This window comes from Chinchilla lanigera, unplaced genomic scaffold (genome assembly GCF_000276665.1).
Source record: "Chinchilla lanigera isolate Chin_1 unplaced genomic scaffold, ChiLan1.0 scaffold00013, whole genome shotgun sequence".
NCBI classification, from domain to species: domain Eukaryota; kingdom Metazoa; phylum Chordata; class Mammalia; order Rodentia; family Chinchillidae; genus Chinchilla; species Chinchilla lanigera.
Genome location: NW_004955414.1, coordinates 16,347,758 through 16,369,333, shown reverse-complemented (window position 1 = coordinate 16,369,333; position 21,576 = coordinate 16,347,758). Strand labels below are relative to the sequence as shown.

Sequence of the window (21,576 nt, the reverse complement as noted above, 5' to 3'; positions counted from 1 at the left end):
CTGTTTTAACCCTTAGAGCTTTGATCTGTCTTGATTTTAGTTTAGTACATAGTGATTTATATGGCTATAGATTTGGTCTTCTGTATGTGAATATGCAGTTTTTCCAGCACCATTTATTAAAGAGGGTAGCTTTCCTCCAGTATATGTTTTTGGTACTTTTGTCAAAGATCAGATACCTGAATTGCCTGGGGTTGTTTCTGCACCCTCAATTCTGTTCCACTGATCCACATGTCTGTTTTTGTGGTAGTACCATGCTGTTTTTACCATTGTAGCTTTGTAAAATAGTATAACTTAAAAGAGCAGATTATGATACCTGCTGCTTTGGTTTTGCTACCCAGGACTGCTTTTGCTATTCTGGGTTTCTTCTGGTTCCATAAGAATTTTAGGATTGTTTTCTCTAGTTTTGTGAGGAATGCTGCTGGTGTTTTTATTAGAATTACACTGAATCTGTATATCAGTTTTGAAAATATGACCACGTTTGGTTCTGCCTCTCCAGGAACAGGGGACGTCTTTCATTTTCTGATGCTCTCTTCAATCTCCTTTTTCAGAGTATTGTAGTTTTAGTTGTAAAGGTATTTTACTTCCTTGGTTAGGTTAATTCCTAAGTATTTAATTTTTCTTAATGCTATTTTGTATGGCATTGTTTTCCTAATTTCTTTCTCAATGAGTTCATTATTGATGTATGGGAATGCTACTGATTTTTGTTTATTAATTTAGTATTCTGCTATATTGCTAAATTTGGTTATTAATTCAAGAGTCTTTTGGTGGAATTTTTTTGGTCTTCTAGTAGAGGACCATGTTGTCTGCAAATTATGACAACTCAACTTCTGTGTGTGTGTGTGTGTGTGTGTGCGGGCGCGCACGTGCATACTGGGAATCAAACTCAGGACCTTGTGCTTGCCAGGCAGGCGCTATATCATTGAGCTATGTCCCAAGCCCCTTCCCTTTTCTGTATTTGTAATTTCTTTCTCTTGCTAGATTGTCTTGACTAATGTTTCGACTACTATATTCAACAGGAGTGGTGACAGTGGACATCCCAATCTTGTTCCTGATTTTAGAGGGAAAGCTTTCAATTTTACAACATTTAATATGATGTTGGTAGTAGGTTTGTCATAAATGGTTTTTATCAGATTGAGATAAGGTCCACCTATACCTGTTTTCTTCAGGTCTTTATCATGAATGGATGTTAGACTTTCTCAAAGGCTTTTTTCTGCATTTATTGAGATGATTATGACACTTTTGCATTATATGTATTGGTTTACATATGTTGAACCATCATTGCATTCCTGGGATGAAGCTTACTTGGTCATGATGTATACTTTTTTTCGTTTGTTTGTTTGTTTTGTTTTTTCTGGTACCAGGAATCGAACTCATGACCTTGCACTTGCTAGGCAGGCACTGTGCTGCTGAGCTAAATCCCCAACCCCAATGTATGATATTTTTGGTGATTTGTTGCCTTTTGTTTGCCAGTATCTTGTTGAGGATTTTTGCATCTATGTTCACTAAAGAGACAGGCCTATAGCTCGCTCTCTCGCTCTCTCTCTCTCTCTCTCTCTCTCTCTCTCTCTCTCTCTGCTGTTGTTGTTGTTGGGACAGTCACTATGTAGTTCAGGCTGGCCTTGAATTTACTGAGATCCTCCTGCCTCAGCCTCCTAAGTGCTGAGATTACAGATATATGGCACCACACCCAGCTTAGTTCGGGTTTGTGTCTGATTTGGGAATCAGGGTAATGCTAGCTTTTAGTAATGACTTTGACAGTACTTTTCCCTTTCAGTTTCACTTAAAAATTTGAAGGAGTTTTGGCATTAGATCTTCCTTGAAGTTCTTATGGAATTCAGCAGTGAATGCACAGGACCTAGGCTTTTCTTACTTGGTAGTTTTCTATTTTTAATCACTGCTTTAATTTCATTGCCTGTTATTGTGATACCATGTGCATCAGGCTCGTGGTTCCACAAATGCCAATGAATGAAATAGTAAACCAAAGGAGGAGGTTAGGAGAGTTTTTATTGGAAATAAGAAGGAAAACAGCACCTGGATTTCCAGGAGGAGTCCCAAATGGGTGGCTGCATGGCCTTACAATATATTTTTTATTTTTTATTTTTTTGCTTAAATAGTACTCTTTATTATATGCCTTCATTGTAGTTGCTAAACTCTAGAAATAGCAATATTGAGCTAAAGAACAATCATAGATTTATTAATCTTTGGAAGAAAATACCCTTTCATGGAAGTTTGGAATTACTGCATAGTTTCTCTGTATAGCAGACATTAGAAAAGGTATTTCTTTTCCATCTTAAAATTGCTGGTTAAGTGGAATATTCTCCTGTGGCTTCACAATTTAGAGTTACTTATAAACAAGTAGGGTACAGGAACTGCTTAATCATTTTGTGGACATCTATCACCGGTATCTCTGTGACGCTTAAAAAAGCCAATAGGAACTCAGGCTCTCCGGTCCAGTTCTTTCATAGAGTGTTTACAGTAAACTGGGATCCTAGAAAAAACTAGTTATTTTACATTACAGTATCCTCAGAAAAATATTAAGGAGGGCGTGGGCTGTATTTCATGTCAGAGGAAGTTAACCGTATCTTAAACTCCTCAACATTCAGGACTTCAGTAGGTGGCAGTGCCTCTCTTTAAGAGTGAGGGGTCACATTCCATGATGCCTGAGGAATGTTCATTCCACGTCAAAGTCCAAGTTCACTACCTGTTCTTAATTTTTATCACTATGGCTGGTCATCCCACTCTATCTCAGGCCCACCCACTAGCTAGCTGCCTTACTCATAGACTATCTAAATAAACTGTTTTCTACAATTGGATTACTTAGAGTTTTTTTGTCTTTTCCTTCAGCTTTGGTAATTCATATGTTTTTACGAATCCATCCATTTCCTCTGAATTGTTCAATTTACTGCAGTATAGGTTCTCAAAGTAGTTACTAATAATCTTCTGGATTTTGCAGTGTCCATTGTGATTTCACCTTTTTTATTTCTAATTACATTGATTTGGGTCTTTTTTTTTCCTTTTTTTCTAGTAAGACTGGCCAATGGTTTGTTTATTTTGTTAGTTCTTTCAAAGAACCACACCTTACACTCACTAACTCTTACATTCACTGATTCGGCATGGAATGTGGCCCCTTACGTTCACTGATTCTTGTTTTTTGTTTTTTTGTTTTTTTTTTTTTAAGCTCTCAATTTCATTAATTTCTGCTCGATCTTTATAATTTCCTTCCCTGTACTAGGTTTGGATTTGGATTGTTGTTTTTATAGGACCTTGAGGTGTATCACTAGGTTATTTATTTGAGCTTGTTTTTCTGATATGGGCATTCACAGTAATAAATTTCCCTCTTAGGGGTGCTTTCATTGTGTCTCATAGTTTCTCATATGTTGTACTGGCAAAATCATTTGATACTAGGAACTCTTTAATTTTTGCCTTGATTTCTTCTGTGATCCACTGATTATTCAAGAGGGTATTGTTTAATTTCCATGAGTTTGCACAATTTGTGTGGATTATTTTGCCACTGATTTCTAGTTTCATTGTGCTATGTCTGATAATATTTATGGGATAATTTCAATTGTTTGCATTTACCTAAGCATGCTTTATTGGCTAGTATGTAGTCTATTTTGCAGAATATTCTATGTACTGCTGAGAAGGATGTACATACTGTTATTGAGTGGAACACTCTAGATATCTATTAAGTCCATTTGTTTGATGGTTTGATTCAACCTTGATAATTTTTGGTGATTTTTTTTTTGTCTAGTTAATCTATCTACTTGTCATAGTGGAATATTGAGTCATCCCACTATAAATGTGTTGATGTTTATCTGATCTTTTGTGTGTTATAGTGTTTGTTTTATGAAGTTGGGTATGTGGTGTTTGGAGCATATAATTGTTATCTCTTCTGTAGTGGCACACACCTGTAATCTCAGCACTTGGGAGGCTGAGGCAGGAGGATCGCTGCGAGTTTGAGACCAGCCTGGGCTACAAAGTAAGTTCAAGGCCAGCTTGAACTGTACAGCAAGACCCTTTCTCAAAAAGACAAATAAATAAATAAATACATAGTTACCATCATTGTCTCTTCTGATCAGTTTTGGCTGGAAGTTCACTTTGTTGGAAAATAGAATAGGTACTCTTACTTGTTTTGGGGTTCCTGTTGTATGGAATATTGCATTTAATCCTTTGATTTTTACTCTATAAATTTCTTTCTGGGTTAAATGTGTTTATTGTATACAGCATATGGTTGGATTTTATTTCTTGGTCCATTCTGCAAGTCTATGTCATTTGATTAGGGAATTGAGACCATTCACATTGGGAGTGACGAGACTTATTCCTGTCATTGCGTTATTTTTCCTGAGGCTAATTCCTCTTTCCCCCTTCTGCTTATCTGCTTACCTTGCCTAGTGTATTCATTTATCCCTTTTGTCATTGTAAGCTTCACTGTCTCTTTTCTTGAAAAATTTTTGGAGTGTTGAGTTGGTAGTCACATTTTTTTTAGGTGCTCTTTTTCATGCAACTATCTTCTCCATCAATTTTGAAAGATAGCTTTGCAGGATACATCAGTCTGGGTTGGAAATTACTTTCTTTTAGAGCTTGAAACACTTTCCTTCAAGCTTATTTGGCCTCTAAGGTTTGAGAAGTCTGCTGTAATTCTAATAGGTTTACCTTTATAATTGATTTGTTGCTTTTCCCTAACAGCTTTTAAGACTTGTTAGTCATATTAGGCTTCTAGGATTTTGACTATTGTGAGTGACCAGTTAAGGACCTCCCACAGACTATGATGTGTTGCGGGGAGTTTTTTTCTGGTTGTGGCTACTTGAGGGTCTATATGCCTCACTTACTGTATTTTTTCACCGTATTTAAAAAGTCATCTACTATTATTTGTGTAAACAGGTTTTCATGTTGTTTATGCTGTCTTCTGATTTTTCACTAATTCCAATTAATCTTACATTAGTCTCTTTTGCATCATCTAGAAGATGTTCAATTCATTTGCCACATTTTCTTGTTGTACTTAAGGTATCTCTAAATAACTAGTCACTGACCTCAGTTCTATCTTCTACTTCTGATACTCTGTCCTCATATTGGTCATTTTTGCTACCCATAATTTCAACAGGATTTTAATCTCCTGAGTTTCTATTTGGTATTTTTTCATAGACTCTAGGGCAGGGGATGTAGCTCAGCAGCATAAATTCTTGCCTGGAAAGCCTGAGGTGATGAGTTTGATTCCCGGTACCAAAAAAAAAAAAAAAAAAAAAAAGATGGCTCATAGACTCTAATTCTTTGCTAAATTTTTCATTCATGTTTTGTATCATTTTGTTTAACTCTGTTAGATTTTCATTACAGCCTTCTGTAAACTCATTGATTGTTTTGTTTATTAGGTCCATTACCTATTTAGTTATATAAATTCTAAGAGTTCACTGAGCACCTTATTGGTCTGTTTTTTAAAAGTCTCCTGTGTTATCCTTTTGAATAATTTGGCTGTGTGGTTTTTTTTCTTCTACCATTTCCATGCCCCATAGATCAAGTTTGCGGGGGTGGAGAGTTTTTGTAGGCATGTTGTTGCCTCATCCTCTCATGTTTCTATTGGGTTTTGCCTATTGTCTGTGCTGAGGTTTGTGGGTTGATTATAGTGGAGGACTTTGTTGCTACTATGGAGACTTCTTTAGCTAGTGTCTGCTTTTCAGTGATGCACTCTAGGTGTGGTTAACTATAGGCTCTCCCCTCTATCCCAAGATTCAACCGATTCTGTTTATTTGGGAGGGGAGGTTGTAGTGTATTTGGCATAGCATCCAGTTCTCTGGGGATGGGCCAAAGTATTGTTAATGACACAAAGGTAATCCTAATACTGGTATACAGAGAAAACCAATTAATAGTAACAACTGTGCCACTTTGGCAATGGCAATAAAATCATCCACAATAATAGTGTCAAACACAAACTAGATACTGATAAACCTCAATAGCCACCAGTGTACAACCCTTAACCATAGAAAAGAGATCTGTAATTATAGTATAAACACCAAGACAAATCAAACAGTGACATACAGTAAATATCTACTAAATGCAACAACTATACCTTGGCTAACAATAGAGCAGTATTCAACAGTAATAGTATAGCATTAGCTATCTAAAGATTCATAAAGTTTAATGGTTATACTAGTAAAGATAAAGGTGGTGGAAAACTGGAGAGTGAAAAGAATAAAATTTGAAAAGTCAATCAATGGACGATGAGACTGAGGAGAGAAAAGTAAAATACAGGTTCCTATTGAGGAGTAAAAGGAAATTAATAATATTAAAGTAATAGAAAAAAAATGAGAGAAAGAACAAGCAATGCTGAGATTCCATTTCACTCCAGAAAGAATGGCTATTATCAAGAAACAACCAATAATAAATGCTGGTGGAGATATGGGAAAAAAGGAACTCCTCCCCACCATTGGTGGGAATGTAGACTGCTGCAACCACTGTGGAAATCAGTGTGAAGATTCCTCTAAAAACTAGGACTCAATGTCCCATCTGACCCAGCTCCTCTCTTTCTTGGTATCTTCTGAAAAGAATTAAAAGTATCATACCACAGCTATATATGCGTACCCATGAGAAGTAAATCCCCCCACAAAACATATTTAAAAGCATCATACCATGGCTATATATGCATACCATGTTTATAACTCTTGGAAACAACCCAAATGCTCATCAACTGATAAATGGATAAAAAGAGGTATGTGTTTTTAAAAAATATACAATATAGTACTACTCAGCTATAAAGGATAAATTTGAGACATTTATACCTAAATGGATAGACCTTGAAACCATACTTTTAAGTGAAATAAATCAGACAAATGTATAAATATCACATTGTCTCTCTGGTGTGAGAAACTGAAAGTGTAAATAAGAACCAAAATGCCTAATAGATATTGTGAAATAGGAAGAAATTGTTCAAAAGGAAAGGGGAACTAGGGAAGGGGGAGGGCGAAAGGAAGGAAGGAGAAACAAAAAATGAGAAAGAAAGGGTAAAATGGAAACAAAGCTTTGTAAATAAGGAGGGGAAGAAAGGTTGAAGGGAGAGGAGGGCAATGGGAAAAAAAGAGGAATCAAGATATAACATGTGCAGGTACAAATTCCCTATGATGAATGTGATATTTATATATATCTAAGTGGTACCAATAAACTTAATAATAAACAGCAAAATTTTAAAAATAAAAATAAGAAAGAAACCATAAATTTAAAAGGAGAAAAGAAAAAAAGAAAGAGCAAAAACAGGAAAAACTCTAAACCCCCAAAAAACCAATGAAGGAAAAAGAAAAAAAAGGTATTTCCTTGTATTTTTTAAGGGAGTATTTTCTTTCCAGGATCTGCAATCTCAGAGTTCAGAACTCACAATTTTCTCTGCCTAGCTTTAGGGCCCGTGGGCTTGTAGTAATCACCCTCATTCCCCCACACACACTCCAGAGGACTCTCTGTCCATATACTCCAGACTGTAGCAACCATCCAAAGCAAGGTATATGCTTGCTCACATTGGTAGATGGGGAAAGCAATCAGACCACTAGTGTCTGCTAGATGTAGGCCATGGGGTGGGGATTCAAATTGACCGCTGGACTTAATGCCTGCACTTTCAGATCCAGCTGCCTCTGAATGCCATACTCACCTGGCCTTGTTCCTCACTACAGAGGGTGAAGTCCATGTTCTTCTGGCCCTAAGCTTAAACTTCTCAGGGGGTTCTGTCTCGCCCACACCCTCTCCACAGCTGTCTCCCATGGCTGTCTCTCACCCAGTCACTGTGGAAAGGTAACAATGGGCACCCTGAAGTGGAGTTGTTCTGTAGTTATTCTGTCTCAGTCTTAAGCAATTCACCATTTCCAAAAATGGCACTGATTACGTACTCTGGCAATATGGCAAGCACTGCACTGGGTTTCATATCCAACTCTGGCCTGCTGTGAAGAAGTCACTAATGCAGTAAAACTCCATGCTGTTTTTACAGTTTACAGTAGCTGTGGGTTTTTCTTGGGGCTATTGCTGCTGACCAGGTCTATCTAATTTCTCCCTGGATCTGCCAACCCTCCAGGTTTACCTTCTCTCTCTGGGTGTTAGCCTTGTTTAGATCAGGTCAGTCTGGTGTTTGGTACCTCCGCTGCATTGTGCCAAGGGGAAACAAAACAGAGAGCCAGCTCAGAGTTTGTGGGTGGCTATGGCCAGGGCATTGAATCCATGGGCATGGAATTGGCTGGGGGACAATATGTGGCTCCACTGTCAACTGCCTTGGGGGCACAACTCTGATGTCATTTGCTGTGGGGACACAGCTTCCAGAATTCACTTAAATAAGTGAATTGTATGGCATGCAGATTTTATCTTAATAAAACTTTTTTTTATGCGTCCAGATCTGGAAGTCAACTGAAGATTATCTGCACTATTGTGTAAGTGTGTGAGACCATTAATAGCTACCCCAGAAGAGACAATGGCCTGGGGTTCTTGGCAGTACTTTTGCCCCTTTATCCTTACCCAGACTGGGGTCTCTAGCACCTCAGATTTGAGAGCTAGTCTATTCCCTCAAGGAACTCTTTTGCTCAAATTAAGCTGATTTTTTTTTCTGTTGTTTGCAATCTAAACCCTTGCCTGGTACAAGGAGATACACTATTGTTCTCAGTTCTTAGCAGCTTTTAAGTACTCGATTAATGTGTTCCACAAATGGCAGAACCAACAGGTGTACAGTGTTACTATTAGTAGTCACAGCAGTTGTTTGTTGTGCTACCACTTGCTTGCTAGAGGGGAATGGGTAGGTACCATGGGACTTGTTGGATGCCAGGCTGAACTTTGCACATGGATAACTTCCTGATGACAACCTTACCAAATGGAGGCCACCAGCTTTATTCTACAGATTAAGAAAACATGGGCCTGAGTAAATGGATAAACAAACTGCGGTACATACACTCAATAGAACATTACTCAGTGATAAAATGAAATGATCAATTAAGTCACAAAAAGACACAGAGGGAGCCAGACTTGGTGGTACATGCTTGTAAGTCTAGCACTCTGGGAACCTGAGGGTGGCAGGTTCAAGTCTATCCCGGGAAACTTGGCAAGACTCTATTTAAAATTTTAAAAATAATAACAAAATGGGGCTGAGGATGTTGCTCGGTGTGTAGGCCCTAGGTTCAATCTCCAGTCCTTGGGGGGAGGGAAAGACACAGGAAACTTACTAAGTGACAGAAGCCAATCTGAAAGGCCACATACGGTGTGCTTCTATCTATATGACATGCTAGAAAAGGCAAAACCACAGGCAGCAAAAAGAGCAGTGGTTGCCAGGGGCTCGGGGAGAGGAAGGGAGAAATAGGTGGAAGCTGGGGGTTTGGTACAGCAACTACACTATCCTGTATGAGCTAGTAATACAAAGACCTGTCACACACATTTGTCAAACCCCACAGAATGTACAAGGTAGAGGAAGCCCTAGTGTAAACTGTGGACTTACTTAGTAATAATGTATCCATTCATTAATTATATAACAAATGTACTATATTAATATAACATGTAAAGCATGAGGGAAAGTATGGGGTGGGGGAAGGCGGTGAGGGAGAGTATGCAGGGACTCTGTACTCTGTAATCAAATTTTTAAACCTAAAACTGATCTTCTAAAAAGTCTATTAATTAAATTAAATACATTCACACATACCCAAGAAGTTAAATGATTCATATAAAGTCAAACAGCTAATCTTAGAGGAGAATTTGAACCCAAGGAGGCTGACTAAAGCTCAGAATTCCCATGGCAGCAGCCCCAGAGAGAGGGTCTGCCCACATTCCCACCACCTTCCACCTCTCTGCTGGCTACGGCATCTACGGAACTATGAACTGTTTGCTCTCCACGGGAGAGAGCTTGGTGTTGTGGTTGGCAGAGGGCGTTTGCAGGCAGGGAGCGAGCATTTGCGGGTCTGGGAGGAAGAGGAAAACCTCTGAGGTGTTAGGGCTTGGGGAGCCAAGGCCTGACGTCTTCCAGCAGCCTGCCAGCCAGTGCCGGGAGAAGAAGGGAAGCGTGAAGGAAACACTCCCTTCTCCTCAGCTTTGGCTGTCCTCACTGGAGCCTCAGCTCCAGCTGGGCTGACGGCCGGGTGCTGAGCTCAGCCACTGGTGGGCGGGGTGACCTTCAGACAGCCTTGGTGTCGTGGGAGGGCTTGAATCCTTTGAATGATCTCCACGGGGGCCTTCAGCTTCTAAGGCTTTAGCCCCCTGCTTGCCCTTCTCCCCTAGGTGCAAAGTGGGGATGAGGCTGCTCCAGGAGGTCCACAGCACACATCCCACAGTCCCTACTGCTCTGCGTGGGGAGACCTACATTCCCAGGGCCAAGTTACTGGGAGTGCTGGCATTACACCACCATCTGGGTACCTATTTCAAAGCTCAGATTAAAGCTGTAGGGATGCCTGCAACATGGTTAGAGGCCTGGTCAGCCTGGGGCCCCTGCCATCTTTGGTAGTGACTAAGGTATGGGTATGTTATGGTCCGGATAACTCACAAAAGCAGCGACCCACACTTCACTTAGAGTAAACGCCAGGTATGACAGGCACGAGGCCACGACTTCTTCCCTCCAGGCTGGGGATATGGCCTTGGAATATTACTAGCTCCCCTCGGTGGCCCTCGCTCACTGCTGTGGCTGACCCTTGGTCCCACTCAGTGTGGCAAGAAAGCCTGGAGCCCTAGAGTCCCTGTGTCTGTCCTCTGGCAGGCTCTCCTCACCTCAGCTTAAGACAGCCCTTTCTAGGAACCCTTTCTGATGGGTCAGGATCTCTGCTAGGTCCCAGAGCTCCTCAGGTTTCCTCAGGCCACCGCACTAACCTGTGTGGAGGCTTTCTGGAGAGGGTGGAAGCCAAGCAGAATTCAGAACTAAGCGGGGATCTGGTGCACAAAAGGGAGAAGGAAGCGCGCACAGAGCAGGTCTGAGAGGCCAGCAGGGAGGCTTCTCCTGGGGCAGAATGGGCCTCCAGGCTGTGGCCAGCAAAGCAGCCCCATTTGAGTTGCATGTGTTGGCTGTGGTGGGGCTTGCTGCCAACAGGCATGCCGCCCCCCGGGGCAGCAGGGCATCTCCCAAGCAGCTCACCAACTGGGCCATTTCCCAAAAGAAAACACATTCAAATCTCTAAAACAAATCCCTGGCCCCAGGCCTAGGACTGGAGGTGGGGAGACAGTGCTGATTCTGGGATTTCCCACTTCCCAAGGCTTATAAAAAGCCCACCCAGAGAAAGGTGGAGCCAACCAATCCCAGGCCCCACACTACTGCTCTCCAGCCATCTGCGGTTGGCTCTTTGGCAGCACCCACAAATTTCAGATTTTCTCACTGCAGGACTTCATTAATGGCCGGACTCAAGATCTGTGCTATCACTCTCTCACTTTGTGGCCTTAGCTAAGTTGCTCTACCTCTCTGGGCCTCAAAGAAAGCCTTAAATCCTAACGAAATCATCAGAGAAGATAGCCAGACCTAGGGCAGAAAAGAAGTCCCTGAGGCAGCTGCAGTGGGGAGGACACAGGATATAGGCTTTAGTGATGAAAGAGTAGGTGGAACCACCCACGTCACACTTGCTCATTGTTTGGGGAAAAGTTTCTCAGTGGGCAGGGCTGAGAGCCAGTGCCCTTGAAGAATCAATCACACTATAATTAGTCATTGTGAATCTTTCTGCACAGCAATGCCTGAGTCTCCTATTTAACTGACGCTTCTGTCCCAAGAGGCTCTCATTGCTGCTTCCTGGGGGAGAAGGGAAGGAGGCGAAGGCAGGCCAGATCTTCCCAGCAGGTCTGGACCACCCTCCCATAGGAAGAGCTCCCTGTTCCTCTCAGCCGGAAGGGCCAGCTTCCTCCCTCAAAATGCAGGCTTCAGCATCTGTCCTGTCCCTCAGGGTCTGGACGTCACTTAGCGTTTGTTTGAGAGGCTTCCTACCACGTGCCCTGCATGCTTGGAGTAAAGGATTCACCAAGAATCAGATATGAGCCACTCTTCCTTTCAGAGCTACAATCACACCTGCATGCACAGTGCTTCACAGTTTACAAAGAGCTTCACCCAGTCACCTCGTTCAAGTATCGTACCACGTCCCTAGGTCACTATCAAGATCCCCGCGTCACAGACGAGGAAACTGAAGGTGACAGAGGTCAGGACTCACTCAGCACCAGGCAGACAACCAGATGTCTGCAGAGCCTCTCCCTCAGGTGAGGCCACAGGAGAAGACCTGCGTTCTGGGACACATTTGGGGCCATCGGCTGAACAGAAGGCAGACTCAGGTGCCTGCCCTGGGCTTTCAGTTTTCTTGCACAGAGGGAGCCTCCTTTTGCAGGTCAGGGCTATGAGCTTAGGCTGAGAAGTTACCAAGCATGACCCGGCTTTTCTCAGAGAACAGAGCTGGGCATCGCAGAACCCCAAATCTCGGGCTGCCAATGCCACAAACCAGAGTTTTGGAATTGCCCTATGCCAAGAAGCATACATCATGGAATCCTGGAGCAATTTAATTGGTGTCTTAGAACTATTAAGTCATAAGACGTGAGCACTGACCATGTCGTGGAGACGATCTCTCCAGCCTCCATTCCCTGCAGAAGTCCCCTGTACAGCCGGGAGTGGTGGTGCCAGCTCCCCAGGTCAGCCAGAGGCCAATACACCTCAGTGACAGCCCCCACCTCTCTGCAAGACTGAGTGGCTCCCACCAAGCTGCCAGGACTGCAGGAAGGCCATCCTGGGAGGAGTCCCTGCACCCAGCTCTCCCCGCCCCTATGGCACTGCCAAGTTCTCCCTGCCGCAGGCAGAAGCCAGCAAATACCCACCAAGGACTCAAGGGCAACTACCCTCTCCTCATGAAGTTGATACTGGGGCCTCATAGGACACCAGTGACTCAGTCACCAGGTCAGGGCTGGCTTTTCCTGATGCTCTCCCAGGCCCCAGAGCAGGAGTGCCACAGAGCGGAGTGTGGCAGCAACTTGCATTGGGCAAACTTGTTTCTGCTCAGTTTTGCCCCTTGAAGGAATGGGGAGCTGAGATTTCTTTTATTTACTTACATTAGTATAGCAGAGCTGCGACACAAACAGGCTTCCCAAGTAGCCCTGGGCGGCAAGAAAAACAAATACTACCATCTGAGGACCCCTTCACTTGCTTCCTTCCCCCTGCCTCACCTCCTCTTGCCCTTTTCTCCTCTCACCACTGGGCTCCAAGGGCACCCTGCTGCCCAGCTTCCCCAGCCTTTGCCTTTGCCTTTGGTCAGGCTGGGCCCCCGAAAGGACAGCTCTGACCCAGCCCAACCCAAATCCCATCCATCTTAACAAGTGGACCCTGAACAAGACCTGGCCTGACGCCCACAGAAGCCCACTGCCTCCACTCCTCATGCGCACATCGCATCAAGGTCATCATCTGCTTCAAAGGCTGCCTGCACCGGGCTGAGAGCTCCCCTAGGCTGAGACTTCTGATCCATTTGGCTAAGCACCTGCCACTCTGCCCAGTGATGGGGACACAAGATACTTTAGGTCCCTTCCTGCCAGGGGAGCCGCCATGTAGGGAACCTGGGTGCCCTGTGTTGGGCCTGGCTCCAAGGAGGTGCCCATGCATTTATCAGCTGGAAAATGGGGTTAAACGTGCAGAGGAAAGAAAGAACCAGTCAGAGCCTTTTAAACTTCATCACGGTAGAGCCACTCCTGAGCCTGGTCTGAATTCTACCTTTTGTCAATTTATAGAAGAAAATTAAGATACTAAAAAATCTCAATTAGGTTCTTTTCTCTCACAGATGTTAAACTTAAATTTCTGGTATTTGTTTGCAAGTTCCTGTACCAGCTCTAGAGAAGACAACCTCATGTTTAGCCCAGGAACTTAGTTCTACCCCTGTCATTAACATTTCTCTTCCTTCACAAGATTCTGCAAAAAAGCAGCAGTCTTTCTGCTTCCAGGGATATCTCAGAGCCTGGGGCCTAAATGTCTCGTTGGTGCTTTCAAATGTCCAAGTTTTATTCTGGTGATCAAAGATCAGTCTTGCTCTAATGCTGAGAAAGCAAGCCGGTCCACCTTGAAGGTTCACGCCAATTCCATGACTCAAAGCCTCCAATTCCACCACTTGCCGCCTATCCCATTAGCTGAAGCACCACTTTCTCTAGGAGTCTCTCTTAAATACATATTTTCCCTGGAGTTGGGGAGTCCATTTAACCCCCAAATTAGAGGTCAAGGAAACAGTTAATACTTGGCTCTAAAGAACTGATGAAGCACAGGGTTTGAACAATCTAAACTGCTTGGATTTGATCCCAGTTTTACCACTTAATTAAGCAACTCGAATATTTCTATACTTCAGTTTCCTCATTTATAACACAGGAATGACACATACCTCATTGGTTGTTATAAAGATTAAATGAGTTACTACATGCAAGGCCGTTAGACGAAGCCCTCAGGGGGCTAAGGCAGAGACATCTTCACTGAGAGCTTAGGTTCTGCTGCTCCATAAAATGGGATAAGAATCCCTGTTTCTCCTGCCTTTTTTTTTTTTTTTTTTCCATGAACGGTGGGGTGCTTCCTCCACAAGAGAGGCAGACATTGTTCTGAAGCCAGGGGGCTGCTCTCTGTGGTCTGTTTCTACCTCCTTTCTCCCTTCCTCTCTCCTTCCTTTGTTCTTACCGGAAGAAGGTACCAGTGGCTGTGAGCTGGCCTCCTTGGGGTGTCCTGTCCACAAAGGCAGTGACAAAGCTTCCTTGGAAGAGCTGAGGAAACAAGGAGACAAACCCAATGAGATCTTCCATTCCCTTACCCTGCCTTCCACCCTCCACACCCAGCCCTTAGCCTCAACCCTGGGCCCACCCTGTGCTGGTGTGGGACCCAGCGACAGCTGCCTCCTGTCCCTTCCCTGGAGAAGCTGTGTAGCTGGTGGCTGATCTCTAGGCCCTGAAACCCACAATATGGATCCCACTTCCACACATGCTGCCCAAACACCAGCCTCACCTCCCTCCAACCAGGACCAATGGCTCCCTGAGCCCCTTGTGCCTCTCTGCAGGGTTCAAAGACCCCGTGGCCAGGACCCTGGGGGCAGAGGCTCTCTCCTGCTACAGGGGATGAGCTCCTCCAAGGTAGCCACCGGGCCAGCTGTTCTTTCAAAGCAGCCTCACAGGGGAGGGAGAGCTGGTGGGCTGGAGGCAAATCTGGGGCACCACAATTATGAGCCTGAGTTCTGACTCATGCACTCCTCACCCGTGCCCAGCTCCTCAGCCAGCAGGCCAGCCCTCTCTACCCAGGAACTAGGAGAAGGGGGAGTTCTGAGGCCATGGCAAGAAGATGGCAGGGAGGGAGCTTTGCGTCGGCCCCACAGGCCTCAGAGGATGCTGCCACCTTGCCTTCCTTGGGACACTGAGGCTGGCAGGGCGAGGGGCGTGACCAGGTCACCCAGAGAAGCAGAGGCAGAGGCAGAGCTGGGGGACCCAGGGCAATGACAGTTTAAGCCTGGTGCCCCAACACAGGAACCATGTCAGCATGAGAACTCTCCCCAGCTCACTGGGACCCTGCAGTCACATACCGGTAAGCACCATGCAGCCGAGACACATCAGCTGAGCTCAGAGACAGTGTAGACAGACCCTGGCATAGCCCAGCCCACCTCTATTCCTCAGTGCCTGGTCTGTCATAGTGTTCACGATGCCTTGTACTCTATAGCTTACAAAACACACTTGTTTCTTCTATCCCGCATAGTGACCCTAAGGTCTAAGTGACAAAAACATAAATAGATAAGGGCTTCTCGTACTTGTTAAACTACAGCCTGATGGGTCTAGGCAGAGTCCAAGAGTCTGCATTTCTGGCATGCTGCAGGTGATGCTCATGCTGCTGGTCCATGGACCACAATTTGAGCAGCAAGGACAATGCTGAAAGCATGACGCCGGCAGGTCAACTGCCCATGTTAGAATCTTGGCACTTACAGTATGACCCTGAGCAAGTTACTTAACCTTTCCTTATGTAGAGAACAGTAATAATAAAATCCACCCATAAGATTGATGTGGGAGACTACATTACATAACACATATTTAACACTTAAAGTGGGTCAGAAGATATAGCTCATCTGCCTAGCATGTGCAAGGCCCTGGGTTCCAAACCTGGCACCAAAAACAAAACAAAACAAACCACCAAAGTTATTATGATTTCAAATTTTAAAACAGAAGCTCTAAAAGGTGCATGTACCCAACAAGCCTGCAAAGCTGGACTTTAAACTTGAGTCTTTTAATGTAAACCCTGCCATACCAAGTTGCACAAAATGTCACAGCCAGCAAGCCATGAGACAGACATGGATACTGAGGCCCAGACAGGGGCAGGAGACTGACATGGTCATCAGAAAGCTGGTGTCAGAAACCCAAGTGCAGGGCCGGGGGTGTGGCTCTGTGGTAGAGTCCTGGTCTGGCATGTTCAAGGCCCTGTGTTCCATCCCCAACACAGGGGGGAAAAATCCAAGTCCACAACTCCTGCCCAGTGCTCTTTGTACCACGCTTCACTGTCCTCTAGGGAAGAGAAAGAGCCTTCGAGGGGTCTCAGCTCTGCTGCCAGGCCCACCTAGTCCAGCAGCTGGCCTCAAAACCAGATGTGGGCTGGGCATGGTGGCACACAGCTGGAATCCTAGCACTTGGGAGGCTGAGGTAGGGGGATTGCTGCGAGTTTGAGGTGAGCCTGGGCTACACATAGTGAGTTCGAGGTCAGCCTGGACTACATAGCAAGACCCTGCCTCAAAAACAAAAAACAAAACCAAGCAAACAACAACAAACCCAGCTGTGGAGGTCACCCTCATCTGAGCCCTGGCCTTACCCCAGCCCCTGCCCACCTGCCTGTGTGAGGAGTCAGTGGAACATCTGCCTTCCATTTCCATTTCCTGCCTCCAGCCTGGCTACGGGTCAGTGTTAGGGTCATCCAGCTGAGATCCAGGGAGAGGGTGACATGAATGGGTCCGGCTCTACCTCCACCTTGGCTTTCCAGCAAGGGGCCAGTAGAAGCTGTGGCCTGGCTGTGTAATCTTAAATACATTAGTGTTCTTCTCTGAGTCCCAGTGAGTAATCTGAAGGAAGTGCTGGCCCTAAAGAGGAGGTGGCTCTTTAAGCTGAACCCCCACCCCAAACACACACACAGAATCACTCCAGGACCTTGGGAAGGTGGCAGAAGCTGATGGAGCAAAGGAAGCTGATGGAAATAGCAGTACTTATTCAGATTTTACCCAAAACTCTGGCTGGCTTGAATGCCTTGCTTGCGAAACATAGCCTGCGGGCTTTCTTGCTGTGGCCTGGCTGTGTAATGTTAAGTACATCAGTGTCCTCTGAGCCTCATCTGTAGGATCATAGGCTGCACTAAAAGACTGCTGTGGCCTGGCATTTTACAATGAGATGAACAATTGGGGCTAGGTTTTTCAATGAATGAACAAATGCACACATGAATGAAATGAATGAATGAATGAACTGAGTAACCTGATTTAAACTCTACCTATAACACAAGATCTATCTATTACCTATGGTTGCTTGTATGGCCCAGATCTCACTGGCAGGAAGACCCATCCCTGAGCCACTCTTAGAAGGGGAAAAGAGGCCATCATCCTGAGCCCCATGGGTCACAAACTCACAGATTTTTTAGAGAATATACAGGAATCCCTGTCACATGCACCCATGTGACCTGTGACCCTAAACATCCACTTCCCTGACTAACACCACTCAGGCCTACGCGCTCTTCTCTGCTTCTTGAACCTCAAGACCAAAAGATGACGTGTCCAGATGCCACGAAGGTCACCTGGGGAGGGGGGTAGACACTGACAGCACAGGTAGAGGGAAGAGGGAGGCAGGGGGTGCTGAGTGGCAAAAATGTTTTAGAGGAAAGACAAATTAACTTGTCAAATCCTATCTCTCAGATACCAACACACAATCATTTCTTATGTAAGCATGTATCAGTTTTCCCGTAATGCTGAGCATCTTTTTTATTGTTTGTTTCTTTTTTGGCATTTCTTCCTGTTCCATTTTGTGGTTCTAAAAGTACTCATGAATTAGTGTGGTATTCGCAAAAAATGCACATGGTGGCTGAAGAGCATCTTTCAGTATTTAACAATTCCCATTACTCTAATGCAGCATAAAATGTGATGCTAATTCTTTAAATTGGCAACTAGATGGGCACTGAACACTAGTAGTTTCATTTTTATAAAACCTTCAAAGATCTGAGTATTTCATCTCATACACAATCTGTGTTTTGATTTTAATAGCTTCATAAAATAAAAACATTTTCTGAAGATAAAAATAAATCCTTTGGTGTTTACATTTAATTTAGTTTGCATTTTTTAATGAATATATACGTTTCCCCCCGGTACTGGGGACTGAACCCAGGAACCTGAGCCTGTTAGGTAAGTGCTCAACTACTAAACTAAACCTCTACCCTTCTATACACTTTTCTTTCTCTCTTTTTTTTTTTGGTACCAGGAATCGAAGTCAGTACCTTGCACTTGACAGGCAGGCACTTGTGCCGCTGAGCTATATCCCCAGCCCTATATACTTTTATGTTAGTTACTTTTCTCACTGCTGAGACAAAATACCCAACATCCAAAGTTAAAGAAGAAAAGATTTATTGTAGCTCACAGTTTGTAGAGGTTTCAGTTCATAGTTGGCTGGCTCCAAGGCAGGATGGTATGGCAGAGGGGCATCACCAAGGAGAAACAGTTCATGGTGAGTGGAAGGCAGCAAAGCAGTGAAGTAGCAAGGAAGTGAAGCTGAAATCAATAAGCGACCCTCTTTCTACCCCTCATATCTTATCCAGGCCATCCACCTTTCGAGCAGATAGCACTCACACCCACAGTGGGGCACCCTCAATCCTAGCATCACACCATGAATCAATCCCAGCATCACATCCTTGATCCCAGTATCACACATCCTAGATCCAGTCACCCCAGAAAAGTCCCACCTATGACCACATGAAGCTTTGGTGGGACTTCTAGATACAAGCTATAACAACTTTTAAATTGCATTTTATTAGCTATCCTTTTGATCACTATAAATGATAAGAAAATTTTGATTATGACAATTAGTGATGGTGCTGAAATGAAGACAATGATACATTTTATGCAATAAATAATTAATAATGAATCATAAGCCGATCATCACTAGCCTATCAACAAAACACCCAGACATGGCTAATAAAATTCAGACATTCTTGGTATTTTGTCATTTTCACTTATATACAACTGTAACTAGAATACAGTTCAATTTATATAATAAGGCATTATATTTGTCATTGTAGGAAAGTCAAACCTGTTTCATTTCACAGATCTAACAGGTCACGACGTCCATGCACGTCACCTCCTGCTCCCAGCCTTGCATTTCAGGAGGGGTTCCACAGGTGACTGATAAGGCTCCAGTGGGTTTTAGGTTCTTGGATCCCTACTCTGTCTAGACAACACAGATCACATTGCCAACACACATCCTGAGCTCCTGGTGTGTGCAGTGGCTCTGGATGGAGGAGCTGCGGTCTGATGGTAGAGACAGACACTCCCAGAGGACATGTGCACAAAAGCAGCAAGGACCAGGTGAAGGATGAAGGCCTTATTGGTGGGTCACAGGTGGCTGCCAGCCTTACCCCCATGGGCGCAGGACGGTTCCACTGGAAGCAAGCAAGCTGTTTCTGAGGAACTGCCAGCCCTTCCCTGCCTCCCTTGGGGGTACAGAACTTCTAGACTGCTTCCTCCCAGAGGTCACCACTTCTTGTCCACCTCTTACCCCTGGGTCTGCAGGATGGGGCACAGCCTTTAGACTGGGCATTAAACAGGCTGAGGCAGGCCCACACCCATCTGAGCATGGAAGCCTTATACAGCAGGCCCTTCCTGAGTGCTTGCTGGATGAACTAGTGAGGAAGCAGCAGTAACTGCCATTCCAGTTCTGTCCACTCTCACAGTCACAGAGGGGCCAGGCTGGGGACCAGAGCAGACCTGAGAAAGGGCCATGGGCTGGGAGCACATCCTGGACTTCTCAGCTTTGCCCTTTTCCTGTGTGGTCACAAGCAAATCATTTTACTTCTCTGGGAATCAGCTGTGTCAAACAGGGATTAATGCTACGTGGAAGTCACCTGATTTTAGGTGAGCACATATAGAGCTTTGGTTAGGAACATGGGGCCCTGAGGCTCAGACAGGGGAAGTGACTAGTGGCCAAGGTCACATAGCAAGTGACAGTGTCAGAAGTAGAACCCAAGCCCACTGTGCTATACAGAGCTGGACCCTCAGAGGCCTGAGTAGGGAGGCCAGATTTAAGGTGACACCTCTCTTGTCATGTTCTAAGGAATATTACAGGCGCCAGGGCAGGTATCACCCTAGGCTAACATCAGCAGTTCAAGTCATATAGCCAGATCCTGCGATTTCGTCAAAACAGCCTTCTCTGCTCTTTCCTGGGACTTGCTGACCAACATGCTCCCGAGAGATCTGAGCACTTTACAAGGAAAAATCCCAGCATTGGACACAACAGTGGGCTGTGAGGCTGTGAAGAAGTCAGATGCAGGAGGGGAGAGGCCATAAGGGCCTTGATTTCCTCCAAGCTGTTCAGAGCCTCCAGGGCTTTGACCTAACCTCTGAGCATAAGTCCTGCCCACCTCCCACTCTCCATCCATACCTCTTGAGCCAAAGAGGAGGAAGAAACACAAGAGACCCTGGGAGGAAGACTACCAGGGTGACCTCCACGCAGCCTCTGGGACTGGCTAGGTTGGAGAGGTTGCTCAAAGCCACGCCTTGTGGAACAACAGGGGCCTTGGGGGCTTCTGTGGCTGAGCAAGAGAAGACCGGGGATGGCAAGGGCGTGGTAGGGGCCCGGCACAGCTCTCACAAGGTACTGGTCCTTGCTGACCTCACAAGTCTGGAGCTCCCCACTCTGCACATCCTTCCTAACAGTTGTTACTTGCCGGTGCCAGGTTCTGGGCAACAGCATCTTACACGAGTTTTTTTTGGAGACAGGGTCTCACTATGTAGCTCAGCCTGGCCTTGAACTCACGAGGTAGCGCAGGCTGGCCTCAAACTCCTGGCGATTCTCCTGCCTCAGTCTCCCAAGTGTTGGGATTATAGGCGTGCCCCACCAGCCCCAGCACAACACTTTACATGCTTTATCTCACATAATCTACACACTAATCCCCTGAAGCAGCCGGTCTTGCTCCACCCACACCTCCTTGGTACCTTTTTAATGTTTGGGAGCAGATGGGTATACAGTTGAGCCCTCAGAGCCAATTATCCAAAGGCACCCCAAGGTGCCTTTTACCAGTGACTAGTGTAAATTCCCCAGCCTTCTTGTCCCTGGAGGCCAATCTTAGGAGTAGCTGGCACTGTCCTCAGAGCTCTTCTGCCGACCTGGGGCAATGTTCCCTGCATGGGGTTAGCTTAAATCACCTCTTATCTCTCCCTCCTTCTCATTTTGCTTCAACTCTCCCTATTCCCCTAGCAGTTTCTTTCCTGGAAAACTTCTAACAAGTCACTCTCACATGACTCCTGTCTCAGGGTCTGCTTCTGGGTGACCCAACATCAGACACCTCAGAGGCTGGTGCCATGAGTTCTCCTACTGTCAATATGAGGAATCTGAGGCCCTGGGACCTAAGGGTTGAGCCGATATTAAATCCATCCACCCCCAAGCTCATGT

General features: G+C 44.9%; 1 protein-coding gene across 1 annotated transcript in view; it reads right to left on the bottom strand.

Annotated features, from left to right (window-relative positions):
• Positions 1-21,576, bottom strand: part of Gdpd5 (glycerophosphodiester phosphodiesterase domain containing 5) — a gene marked incomplete in the record, with an annotated part of 93,332 nt that overhangs the window by 46,703 nt on the left and 25,053 nt on the right. The window contains 1 exon segment of the mRNA XM_005379889.2: positions 14,594-14,676.